Here is a 13,311-nt window from a genome sequence, read left to right as displayed (position 1 = left end):
GAGACATAGAAAATAATAAAAAGACGGAAAACAGTAATGGATCATGAAACACAATTCTCTTTTGACATCCGTCAAAGGGAAAGACTTTCTGAAACCCATTCTCACAGAAAATCCATTCGAAAAAAGAGAGAGATTCTAAAACTCTTCTGACCAGCTGTAGTTAGGTTAGGACTCCGTAGGTCCTAACCTTTTCAATATGAAGGTGAGGGGGGTTCTTCAGGGGGGGGGGGGGGGGGGGAGACAATAAGACTCGAATCTCGTTACCTTCAAACGCTCGTTGAGGATGTATGAGCTGGAGCACGAAGCGCTCGTCAAGGCAGCAGCATTTGGCAGAGAAACCTGAAGAAGAAGAAATAACAGCAGTGGTTAGACTAGCTAATGACGCTCATCCCACACAAGTGTAAGATAATGTGAAGACGTGTATATATATATATATATATATATATATATATATATATATATATATATATATATATATATATATATATATATGCGGTGGATTTTGATATATGTACAGAAGAGACGGGGGCAGAAGAGACGTGGCAGGAGAGGACGGGGGCAGAAGAGACGTGGGCAGAAGAGACGTGGGCAGAAGAGACGGGCGCAGAAGAGGGCGGGGGCAGAAGAGGGCGGGGGCAGAAGAGAACGGGGCAGAAGAGACGGTCCAGGAAAGGACGGGGCAGAGGAGAACGGGGTAGAAGAGACGGGGACAGAAGAGACGGAGCCAGAAGAGACGTTGCCAGAAGAGACGGGGGAAGAAGAGACGGAGGCAGCACGTATGTACCTTCTTCCCATTGCACACAAATCATGATCCTAACTAGTACTCACACACACTCTTTTAAGCCCAGTCCAGCGTAGCGTCACCTACACTCACCACCATCATCTCTCATGATCCACACACACCAAAGGCCTTCCCATAAGGCCTTTACCATATCTCAAATGCTCCTCTCACCTTTCCTTCTGGTGGTGTTGGTGATGGCAGAGGTGGGGTGGTGGAGATGGTGGTGGTGTTGGTGATGGCAGAGGTGGGGTGGTGGAGATGGCTGGTGGTGTTGGTGATGGCAGAGGTGGGGTGGTGGAGATGGGTGGTGGTGTTGGTGATGGCAGAGGTGGGGTGGTGGAGATGGGTGGTGGTGTTGGTGATGGCAGAGGTGTTGGTGATGGGCTAAGTGGTGGTGTTGGTGATGGCAGAGGTGGGGTGGTGGAGATGGTGGTGGTGTTGGTGATGGCAGAGGTGGGGTGGTGGAGATGGGTGGTGGTGTTGGTGATGGCAGAGGTGGGGTGGTGGAGATGGGTGGTGGTGTTGGTGATGGGCTAAGTGGTGGGGTGGTGGAGATGGAGGTGGTGTTGGTGGGGATGATGGTGATATTGATACAACTGAAGACGTTGTTGTTGGTGAAGAGATTAGTTGGTGGTGGGGAAGGAGCAATAACAGACCCTCTAACAGACCTCCACAACAGACCACCCTATAGACCACACAATAGACTTAAGCCTCTTTGTTCTTGACAAAAGATAACGTAACCTTTAATTATTGTGTACGCTTCTACACAGTGTCCTCTCCAACCTTCCCCTCCAACACAGTGTCCTCTCCAACCTTCCCCCTCCCACACCGTGTCCTCTTCAACCTTTCCCATCCACACAGTGTCCTCTCCAACCTTTCCCTCCCACACAGTGTCCTCTCCAACCTTCCCCCTCCCACACAGAGTCCTCTCCAACCTTCCCCCTCCCACACAGTGTCCTCTCCAACCTTCCCCTCCCACACAGTGTCCTCTCCAACCTTCCCCCTCCCACACAGTGTCCTCTCCAACCTTCCCCCTCCCACACAGAGTCCTCTCCAACCTTCCCCCTCCCACACAGTGTCCTCTCCAACCTTCCCCTCCCACACAAAGTCCTCTCCAACCTTCCCCTCCCACACAAAGTCCTCTCCAACCTTCCCCCTCCCACACAGTGTTCTCTCCAACCTTCCCCTCCCACACAGAGTCCTCTCCAACCTTCCCCCTCCCACACAGTGTCCTCTCCAACCTTCCCCTCCCACACAGTGTTCTCTCCAACCTTCCCCTCCCACACAGAGTCCTCTCCAACCTTCCCCCTCCCACACAGTGTCCTCTCCAACCTTCCCCTCCCACACAGAGTCCTCTCCAACCTTCCCCTCCCACACAGAGTCCTCTCCAACCTTCCCCCTCCCACACAGTGTCCTCTCCAACCTTCCCCTCCCACACAGTGTCCTCTCCAACCTTCCCCCTCCCACACAGTGTCCTCTCCAACCTTCCCCCTCCCACACAGTGTCCTCTCCAACCTTCCCCTACCACACAGTGTCCTCTCCAACCTTACCCCTACCACACAGTGTCCTCTCCAACCTTCCCCCTACCACACAGTGTCCTCTCCAACCTTCCCCTCCCACACAGTGTCCTCTCCAACCTTCCCCTCCCACACAGTGTCCTCTCCAACCTTCCCCCTACCACACAGTGTCCTCTTCAACCTTTCCCATCCACACAGTGTCCTCTCCAACCTTCCCCTCCCACACAGTGTCCTCTCCAACCTTTCCCTCCCACACAGTGTTATCTCCAGCCTTCCCCTCCCACACAGTGTCCTCTCCAACCTTTCCCTCCCACACAGTGTCCTCTCCAACCTTCCCCCTCCCACACAGAGTCCTCTCCAACCTTCCCCTCCCACACAGTGTCCTCTCCAACCTTCCCCCTCCCACACAGTGTCCTCTCCAACCTTCCCCTCCCACACAGTGTCCTCTCCAACCTTCCCCCTCCCACACAGTGTCCTCTCCAACCTTCCCCTCCCACACAGAGTCCTCTCCAACCTTCCCCTCCCACACAGAGTCCTCTCCAACCTTCCCCTCCCACACAGAGTCCTCTCCAACCTTTCCCTCCAACACAGTGTCCTCTCCAACCTTCCCCCTCCCACACAGTGTCCTCTCCAACCTTCTCCCTCCCACACAGCGTCCTCTCCAACCTTCCCCTCCCACACAGCGTCCTCTCCAACCTTCCCCTCCCACACAGTGTTCTCTCCAACCTTCCCCCTCCCACACAGTGTCCTCTCCAACCTTCCCCCTCTCACACAGTGTCCTCTCCAACCTTCTCCCTCACACACAACCTCTCGCTCTCACAGCCAAACCCAACCATCTCCTCCTCTCCCACCACTCGGCTTATCCTCCACCATATCCCCCTTTACCTTTTCCATCTCCGTCCCACTCAGACTCGTCCCCCATCTCATCATACATGTCAGACACAGATCAACTCCACCACAACACATGGGTTGCCCACCAGACCCTTTTCGCTATTACGAAATTTTTTTCGAAGAATATTTTTCATTTCCGTTTTCTATTTCATTTTTTTTTTAATTCCCCCCTTTGGAGGGAAGGGAAGGGAAGGGAAGGGAAGGGAAGGGAGTTTGACCAATCTTGTATTTTTCAAATGGCAACACGCTGTTTGCCAACCAGCCCATTCGTGTCAATGGTATTTTTTCCCCTTTTTCGTTACCATTTCCCCCCCCCCCCTTCGTTACCATTTCATCCCCCTTCGTTACCATTTCCCCCCCTTCGTTACCATTTGACCCCCCCTTCGTTACCATTCCCCCCTCTTCGTTACCATTTCCCCCCCCACCCCCTTCGTTACCAAAATGTCCACTCTATACGTTCGCCACCCTTCAATACCCGATCATTTTCCCCCCCTTTGTTACCATTTCCCCCCTCCCCTTCGTTACCATTCCCTCCCCTTCGTTACCATCCCCCCCCCTTCGTTACCATTCCCCCCTTCGTTACCATTCCCTCCCCTTCGTTACCATCCCCCCTTCGTTACCATCCCCCCCCTTCGTCACCATTCCCCCCCTTCGTTACCATTTCCCCCCCTTCGTTACCATCCCCCCCTTCGTTACCATCCCCCCCTTCGTTACCATCCCCCCCTTCGTTACCATCCCCCCCTTCGTTACCATCCCCCCCCTTCGTTACCATTCCCCCCCCTTCGTTACCATCCCCCCCTTCGTTACCATCCCCCCCTTCGTTACCATCCCCCTCTTCGTTACCATTCCCCCCTTCGTTACCATCCCCCCTTCGTTACCATCCCCCCCCTTCGTTACCATCCCCCCCCTTCGTTACCATCCCCCCCTTCGTTCCCATCCCTCCCCCCCTTTCGTTACCAAAATGTCCACTTTATACATTCGCCATCCTTCAATACCCGATCATAATATTCCACCAACTCACTCTACAGAAAGCGTAACAGATGCAAATATTGCGAGTCGTGGGTTTCGAGCGCGAAGTGGGCCTGTCCTGTCTTACGTGGCGCACTGTGTGTGGGTCGTAAGGGCCAAAAGCTGCCAGCAGTATCTTGGGAAAAGACAGCTTTTATCGTCTGTTGGGTTAACACCTTCTGCGGCGCTAAAGATAGCGTGTAGTGTTAGCCTACTGGACTGTGAAGTGGTGATTGACGTCATGGTTACCCAATCAGGACATGAAGGTGTGGTGACTGACGTCATGGTTACCCAATCAGGACATGAAGGTGGTGATGGACGTCATGGTTAGCCAACCAGGACATGAACGTCTGTAGACCCCGTTGCTCGTCCTAAGCTGATGATCATCATCATCATCTTGGAGTTTCGTACGAGAGAGAGAGAGAGAGAGAGAGAGAGAGAGAGAGAGAGAGAGAGAGAATGGATCAACTCTGTTCTACCCTCACTGTTCACACAATGTTCTCACGGATGGTAGGATGGAGAACCTGTTCATCAGCTTTTAAGAAAGGGACATGACTCGTAGTCTCACGTCTTCCCCGGCGCTGATGGGGCGCATCCATTGCTCAAAGTACCTGGAGAACCCCACGAGGGAGAGCTTAAGGAGTGGATGGGAAAGCAGGCGAGTTTCTCAAGGGGGGCAACAATACATGAGTTTGTCAGGCTAACTTGTCTATTGGGAGGCGTTTGAGAAACGACCGAGGGCCTGTATAGGGCTCTTGTATAAGAGCAATTGGACCAGATGGAATGCTCGAATCACAGAGGTCTAAAGGTAAGTGCGTCTATGTTGCTTATACTTGTTAAGGTATGAGGTACAAAGGGAGACTCATAAGTGGGATGGTGGTGTCGTACACAGAGCAGCCGACGGGGGAGGTCGTGTGTGTGTGTGTGTGTGTGTGTGTGTGTGTGTGTACCAGGCGTTCGCTCTGAAGAATATATGTGTGTGTGTGTGACGAAGTACGTGGTGAGGGAGAGACTCGACTTCCATGTGGTATTCACTGGGATGGCAAAAAGCGTATGATGGGCTGACAGAAATGCATTATGCCCAGCGCCACATGACTTCCTCATACATTCCAGTGCCAGAATATTCACCTTTCCCATCTTCTTCCTGGAATGAGTATAGAATAAATAGGAGGAAAGGGGACGTGCTGGAACTGAATTGCTTAAGGAAGATATGTGGCGCGAGTTAAGCGGGTCGTGTTACGATAATATCACTGTCAAGAGAGATGCATTGTAGTGACCCCAGCTTCTGTGAGAGCCAGCGACAGTGAGGTAATTCAGACAGAGAGGGAGGAGTGATTAGGGACTGAGAAATTGTAGGTCAGAACTGGAGTGAACATGAAGGAAAGGCATGACCTAGAAGGAGAGAGACAAAGGGGCTTTGGGGTACCGGGGTCTAAACATTTAGGAAGGCTAGAGTCGCGCATTGCAACAGAATGAATTGAACCACTGTGGTATATGGGGGGAAACGTGCGGTCCCTGGGCTAAACGCAAGGCATACGAAGTTAACGAAGTAAATCTACGTAAACATCTTCAGGGCTTGGTTGTGAATGGCATTATCTGGATTCGGTATATTGTAGTAGACAAGGTAGGGACTGGATATATGCAAATGAGGCCATTGTATCTGATGCCACCTTGCTAAGACTGGGAAGCCAACAAGGTCGATGTAAATAATAATAATATTACAAATCTTTAATAAGTAGGCGACTTAAATCCCTTATACATAATAGGTAGGCGACTTAAATCCCTTATACATAATAGGTAGGCGACTTAAATCCCTTATATATAATAGGTAGGCGACTTGAATCCCTTATACATAATAGGTAGGCAACTTAAATCCCTTATACAAAATAGGTAGGCGACTTAAATCCCTTATACATAATAGGTAGGAGACTTAAATCCCTTATACATAATAGGTAGGAGACTTAAATCCCTTATACATAATAGGTAGGCGACTTAAGCCCCTTTATTTGGCCTGGGGGGGAGAGGCCATTAGTGTGTTGTCAAACAAGGGAGGGTACAGTTCACCTTTCGTTTGGTCTGTCAACTTCCTCCTTCACGAGCAAACACCATCATTCAGGTTATCCAACTCAACGAGACATTGGTACGACAAGGGCGTCTCCATCTTAACAGTGAACGAGACGAAGCGAAATTCATATCGAAGTCTTTTCTTCATTGGATGAGGAAGAAATCCAAAATATCAGAATACATCATCCATATCAAAGTTTTTTCTTCACTGGGCGAGGAAGAAATACAAAATATCAGAATACATCATCCATATGAAAGTTTTTTTCTTCATAGGGTGAGCAAGAAATCCAAAATATCAGAATACATCATCCATATCCAAGTTTTTTCTTCATTGGGTGAGGAAGAAATCTAAAATAACAGAATACATCATCCATATCAAAGCTTTTTCTTCACTGGGTGAGGAAGAAATCCAAAATATCAGAATACATCATCCATATCAAAGCTTTTTCTACATAGAGTGAGGAAGAAATCCAAAATATCAGAATACATCATCGCTCAATTATATACATATATTTTCTTCCCTCCATTTCTGTCTTTAAGAGAGTCACTTCCGACATCCTTTTCCTCGACCTGTGATGTCATTCAACCCGCCACCTACCCACACTGGTTGACATACAGACTTGAAGCCGATTCTCACCTCACCACCCCCCAACACTTGGATCCAACCCTCTATACAAAGGGACTTGATCCCATCCCTTTGATATATCTTGATCCTCACATCTTCCATGAGGAAACGTTCCTTCCCAAATCCATTTGTTCTTCCTTGTGATTACCCGTATATGTAATTATGATTACCATACCTGGACTCTCGACATGGGACACTTTATCTATCACCTGTAGACTGGTATAATACCCTCCACCTGTGCCTTCAGGTTAAACCAAGAGTAAAGAACACGACTCCATTACTCCATCACTATGTCACTGAGTATACGAGTCTCCCCTCAAAATAAAACACAGAGGCCACTAGGCCATCACTTACATACTGACAAGTAATCTTTCTAAACGTAGAACTAAATATGGTTGTGCGTGAAAGCACAACACGAACCCAAACTCTTTCCTTCCCTTTCATCGACATACCATCGCTTTCGCAACTCAAAACTTTAAAAGCATATCGAGAAAATATACACGCACGACAACAGACGGCCAGTCATGAAAACTGTTCACCAACAAGAAAGCTTCGGTGGCATTATTACGACACGCTGATAACTGGGTCATTATCAATGAATAAAAGCCAATCATGTAGTCATTTACACTCTGTTTCCATTCAGTTAACAAGAGGCGCGACACATCGTACACACAAATTCTTTACTTCCACTAAAGCAGTCGAATTCAAATCGAAAACTCAACTAAAATTTAACCTGGAAAGATAAGAAAGGTCGAGGGTGCGTTCCAGACTTCTTCGGAGTTGAAGAAAATAAGATTAGAAAGAACGTTCTTTGGTGCATTTCGAAACGTGTCCTGTGTTCGAAGCAGAGTTCGAAACACTACGAAGCTTCACAGTGTCATTGTTGAAGACGTCTCGTAGCTGAAGGGCCTCTACAGAAGGGTTAGAAGAAGAGGGAAATGACATTGTGTAAGAATTCTACGTTCTTGTCGAGGGAGGATAAGAGAAAAAGGAGTGATCATAACGGTTAATCTTCGAATAATCAATTGATTAATAAGATTGTGAGGAAGTTCAGTCGACGGAAGGGGTGAGAATTGTTTGGCACAGTTTCACTGTGAAAGGCAGAGGTGGTACAATGTGGGTTCTCGCAAGACATCAAGCTGTACCATACTGTGGTACGGTACAGCTACAGATGATTGCAATGATCTCTCGAACACGACGGTACGACCCTTGAACGACGACACGACCCATAAGGAAGGCGGTACGACACTAGCATATGGTGGTACGAGTGTACGATGGTACTATCTTTGAGTACGATGGTAGGAGCCTTGCACGACGGTACGACCCCTGACCACGACGGTACGATACTTGGCCACGACGTTACGACCCTTGACCACGACGGTACGATACTTAGCCACGACGTTACGACCCTTGACCACGACGTTACGACCCATGACCACGACGGTACGACACTTGACCACGACGGTACGACCCTTGACCACGACGTTACGACCCTTGACCACGACGGTGCGACCCTTGACCACGACGGTACGATACTTGACCACGACGTTACGACCCATGACCACGACGTTACGACCCCTTGACCACGACGGTGCGACCCTTGACCACGACGTTACGACCCTTGGGCACGACGGTCTTGATCTTAACCTGACCTTTACCAGTCAGGTCAAAGGCTCAAACGTCATACGGTCGTACCGTTGTTCCAAAGGGATCACAACAGAAGAATGTAGAAAGCCACAGGTCAGTGAAATGATGAACTGCCGACAATGAATCTCTTCTTAGAACTCGGTACAGGTCTACGAATGGTGAATTGCCTTAAGTGAATCTCTTCTTAGAACTCGGTACGAAGTAGGCAAGATACAATTCTGTGAACCAAGATACAGTAGCACTGCAAGATACATCATCACTGCAAGATACGTCAGCACTGCAAGATACATCATCACTGCAAGATACATCACCACTGCAAGATACAGCACCACTGCAAGATACAGCACCACTGCAAGATACATCACCACTGCAAGATACATCACCACTGCAAGATACAGCACCACTGCAAGATACAGCACCACTGCAAGATACAGTAGCACTGCAAGATACATCAGCACTGCAAGATACATCACCACTGCAAGATACATCACCACTGCAAGATACATCCTCACTGCAAGATACATCAGCACTGCAAGATACATCATCACTGCAAGATACATCACCACTGCAAGATACAGCACCACTGCAAGATACAGCACCACTGCAAGATACATCACCACTCACTGCAAGATACATCAGCACTGCAAGATACAACACCACTGCAAGATACCATCACCACTGCAAGATACATCCTCACTGCAAGATACATCAGCACTGCAAGATACATCATCACTGCAAGATACATCACCACTGCAAGATACAGCACCACTGCAAGATACAGCACCACTGCAAGATACAGCACCACTGCAAGATACATCACCACTGCAAGATACATCACCACTGCAAGATACATCACCACTGCAAGATACAGCACCACTGCAAGATACAGTAGCACTGCAAGATACATCAGCACTGCAAGATACATCACCACTGCAAGATACAGCACCACTGCAAGATACATCAGTACTGCAAGATACATCAGCACTGCAAGATACATCACCACTGCAAGATACATCAGTACTGCAAGATACATCAGTACTGCAAGATACATTAGTACTGCAAGATACAGCACCACTGCAAGATACAGCACCACTGCAAGATACAGCACCACTGCAAGATACAGCACAACTGCAAGATACAGCACCACTGCAAGATACAGCACCACTGCAAGATACAGCACCACTGCAAGATACAGCACCACTGCAAGATACAGCACCACTGCAAGATACAGCACCACTGCAAGATACAGCACCACTGCAAGATACAGCACAACTGCAAGATACAGTAGCACTGCAAGATACATCACCGCTGCAAGATACATCACCGCTGCAAGATACAGCAGCATTACAAGATAATGCCCTTCCCTCCAGTTGATTCAATCTTACTTCCTCCTACCTTCAATTTCTCTTATTTTCCATACTTTTCAAACTTTGATACTCGTTTGATTGCTCGGAAAGGGGAAAAAAAACCCCATCTCTTCAAAAGTACCTCCCTACTTTTGCCCCTGAGCACCCCTGGAGTACGATGTCGAGCCTTCTACTGTATCGTCCATCTATACAAGTGTGTCGGAGGGAAAATGGTAGGTCGGGAGGAGCCGTCGACTTTAATATCCTGTCTTTATCTGCATAAATTTACAAGAGGGAGTTGGGTGGGTGGGGAGGGAGGAACCTTCTGCTCTGCTATTGTCTGTGTGTCTGTCTGTGCTCGTGTCTCTCTCCCCGAGGTTGAAATTTACATACAATCACCTCTTCATATCAGCTGGAGGAGGGAATTTCACACTAATGGCGACGACGACCTCCCCCAGGTGCTTGAACTTCCTCCACTACCACACCACTTTTGAAGCTTCTGTAAGCTCTCCACATCAAAATGACCTCTCGAATTATCATTCTCTTTGTCCACCACTCACAAATGCCCTTATTTGCGTTCTTATTTCTTTAAATGGCTTCTTCTTGTTAGAGTCTCTGGTTGTTCTACCTTTCGACGATTTGTACAGGTATTAAACTGGGTTTAGAAACTTGGGTTGTGATCAAATCACCTCTTACTCCTCTCCTCTTCTTCAATGTTGGATAAATCTATGACCCACCCACCCATCCATCCCTCACCTAACACTTGGTCGTAACTCGTGTCTCTTCATCGTGCGTCCATCTGTGTCTCACACTGGTGCAACCCTTCTCCCACAACTTCCAAGAAATTCCTTAACCTTCAGATCTTCAGGATCCTAACCTAATCATATCTCTTTAACTCCTTAGGTTCCTGATGCTAATAGGAAGACTGGATTAAGGACATTTCCAACCCATTGCAGCGTCGGATCGACCCGCTGGGTAAAATTTCACCCTCACTCTTCTGGGGTCACTTGATGTAATGGAATCAATTCACCACTCACAGAAGGGGGGCGATCCTCTTGAAGTACCTAGTCTCAGAAGGGAACCAGAGAATTCTTAGATCTCGACTCCACCCAGGGGACGCATCATGGGCCAATCTAGCTGTCTTTGCTGTTGGCATACAGTCGACAGATTGCGGCCGATCAAAATTGCTGGAGGACGAGTGAGGGTCGACAGATGGTGGCCGATCAAAACTGCTGGAGGACGAGTGAGGGTCGACAGATGGTGGCCGATCAAAACTGCTGGAGGACGAGTGAGGGTCGACAGATGGTGGCCGATCAAAACTGCTGGAGGACGAGTGAGGGTCGACAGATGGTGGCAGATCAAAACTGCTGGAGGATGAGTGAGGGTCGACAGATGGCGGCAGATCAAAACTGCTGGAGGATGAGTGAGGGTCGATAGATGGTGGCCGATCAAAACTGCTGGAGGACGAGTGAGGGTCGATAGATGGTGGCCGATCAAAACTGCTGGAGGATGAGTGAGGGTCGACAGTTGGCGGCCGATCAAAACTGCTGGAGGATGAGTGAGGGTCGACAGATGGTGGCCGATCAAAACTGCTGGAGGACGAGCGAGGGTCGACAGATGGCGGCCGATCAAAACTGCTGGAGGATGAGTGAGGGTCGACAGATGGTGGCCGATCAAAACTGCTGGAGGACGAGTGAAGAAAAGAATTTTAGAGAGCCTTTAGGAGGATTTTCTCTGACCATTTCTGTCTTAGGCCTCTGGAATGGGTCCTCCTGTGGTGACTTAAAGACTGGGATTCCTTTGAGCGTTTTTAAGATATGGAATTTCAAGTCAAGTCACTTCGGCTTGGGATATCCAGTGGTGTGTCTGAGGTTACGTTTTCGTATAGTTCCTTAGAGCTGGTTATTCTTGCAAGTCTCTCTCAAGGCTGGGTTATCGTGAGGCGACTCTCTATACGAGGGAATATCCGACGATCCACAAATTGCTCATTAACGTTCGCAACTTTATTTTTCTTTTTTTAAGAAATATCGTTTAGGGAAAAAAAGTGATGTATTGTTTTAAGGTAACTATATCCGCTTTGGATGAGTTAAGGTTATTTATTTAGGGTAACTATTCCCGTTTTGGACGATTTAAGGTTATACTTTAGGGTAACGATCCCCGCTTTGGACGATTTAAGGTTATACTTTAAGGTAACAATCCCCGCTTTGGACGATTTAAGGTTATACTTTAGGGTAACGATACCCGCTTTGGACGATTTAAGGTTATACTTTTTTTAAGGTTACGATCCCCGCTTTGGATGAGTTAAGGGATGTCATCTGTGTATTCTTATTTACCTACGTTTTAAGATGAGAATATTCGCGTCGCTTTTTCTAGGCAGACGATGTTTTTGTCTGGGGTGTTATCTTGCCTCCCCCATGTGCTATGGCGTGGGCAAGATATTAAGATAGCATTAGACAAACCCCAGTGTATATAGAGACATATAAACTCCCAGGAAGCAATTTTGAGAACGGGTTTTTTCTTTAAAACGTACGAATAAATTCCTCTGTGTAAATCGTCAGTCGAACAGGATTTATATCGTTCGTTTTTTGGGTTAAAGGATTTTTTTAAAGGGCGTCATTTTGGGGAAAATTATCTTATGTCCAGTCTGGAGAGGCGGTGAGTGTGACCCCAGAGAGATGAGGAGAGGCAGTGTGTGTGACCCCAGAGAGGTGCGGAGAGGCAGTGTGTGTGTGTGTGACCCCAGAGAGGTGCGAAAAGGCAGAGAGTGCATGACCCCAGAGAGGTGCGGAAAGGCAGAGGTGCGCGTAACCCCAGAGAGGTGCGCGGAGAGGCAGTGAGTATGTGTGACCTTTAATATTAAGGGGGGAGTCAAGTAGAGGATCTACCTCCTCTCTCTCTCTCTTGTAAGGTCGAGAGATTGTTAGAGACTTGCGTGACATACACGAGACGAGAAGCGGCTCCAGCGCTCCCTCCAGCCCTGTGTTATCATTGATCCACGTCAGAGGAGGAGCAAGGTGGTTAGGGGAAATATTCCCACCTCTCCTCATCTTCCTCCTCCCCTTCTTATCTTCTTATCTCAGATGTACGGCCAACACTACCAGTCCATATCTCGCGTTATCGGACGAGGCTTCATCTTTCTATAGCCTATGGTAAACGTAGCTTCTCGCACCATGTGTATATGCTAAACCGATCCTGATCAATGTATATGGTAATGGATATGGATGGTATGAAGCACCATGTATATATACTAAACCGATCCTGATCAATGTATATGGTAATGGATATGGATGGTATGAAGCACCATGTGTATATACTAAACCGATCTTGATCAATGTATATGGTAATGTATATGAATGGTATGAAGCACCATGTGTATATACTAAACCGATCCTGATCAATGTATATGGTAATGTATATGAATGGTATGAAGCA

General features: G+C 48.0%; 1 protein-coding gene across 1 annotated transcript in view; it reads right to left on the bottom strand.

Annotated features, from left to right (window-relative positions):
• Positions 1-262: 262 nt before the first annotated feature.
• Positions 263-13,311, bottom strand: part of LOC139760254 (uncharacterized) — a 198,378-nt gene continuing 185,329 nt past the window's right edge. The window contains exon 6 of the mRNA XM_071683184.1: positions 263-339. The gene's annotated coding sequence lies outside the window, so the exon portion shown is untranslated. The remainder of the gene's footprint in view (positions 340-13,311) is intronic.

The sequence above is a fragment of the Panulirus ornatus genome, chromosome 36, assembly GCF_036320965.1.
Source record: "Panulirus ornatus isolate Po-2019 chromosome 36, ASM3632096v1, whole genome shotgun sequence".
Classification (NCBI taxonomy): domain Eukaryota; kingdom Metazoa; phylum Arthropoda; class Malacostraca; order Decapoda; family Palinuridae; genus Panulirus; species Panulirus ornatus.
This window is presented reverse-complemented; position numbering and strand designations above follow the sequence as displayed.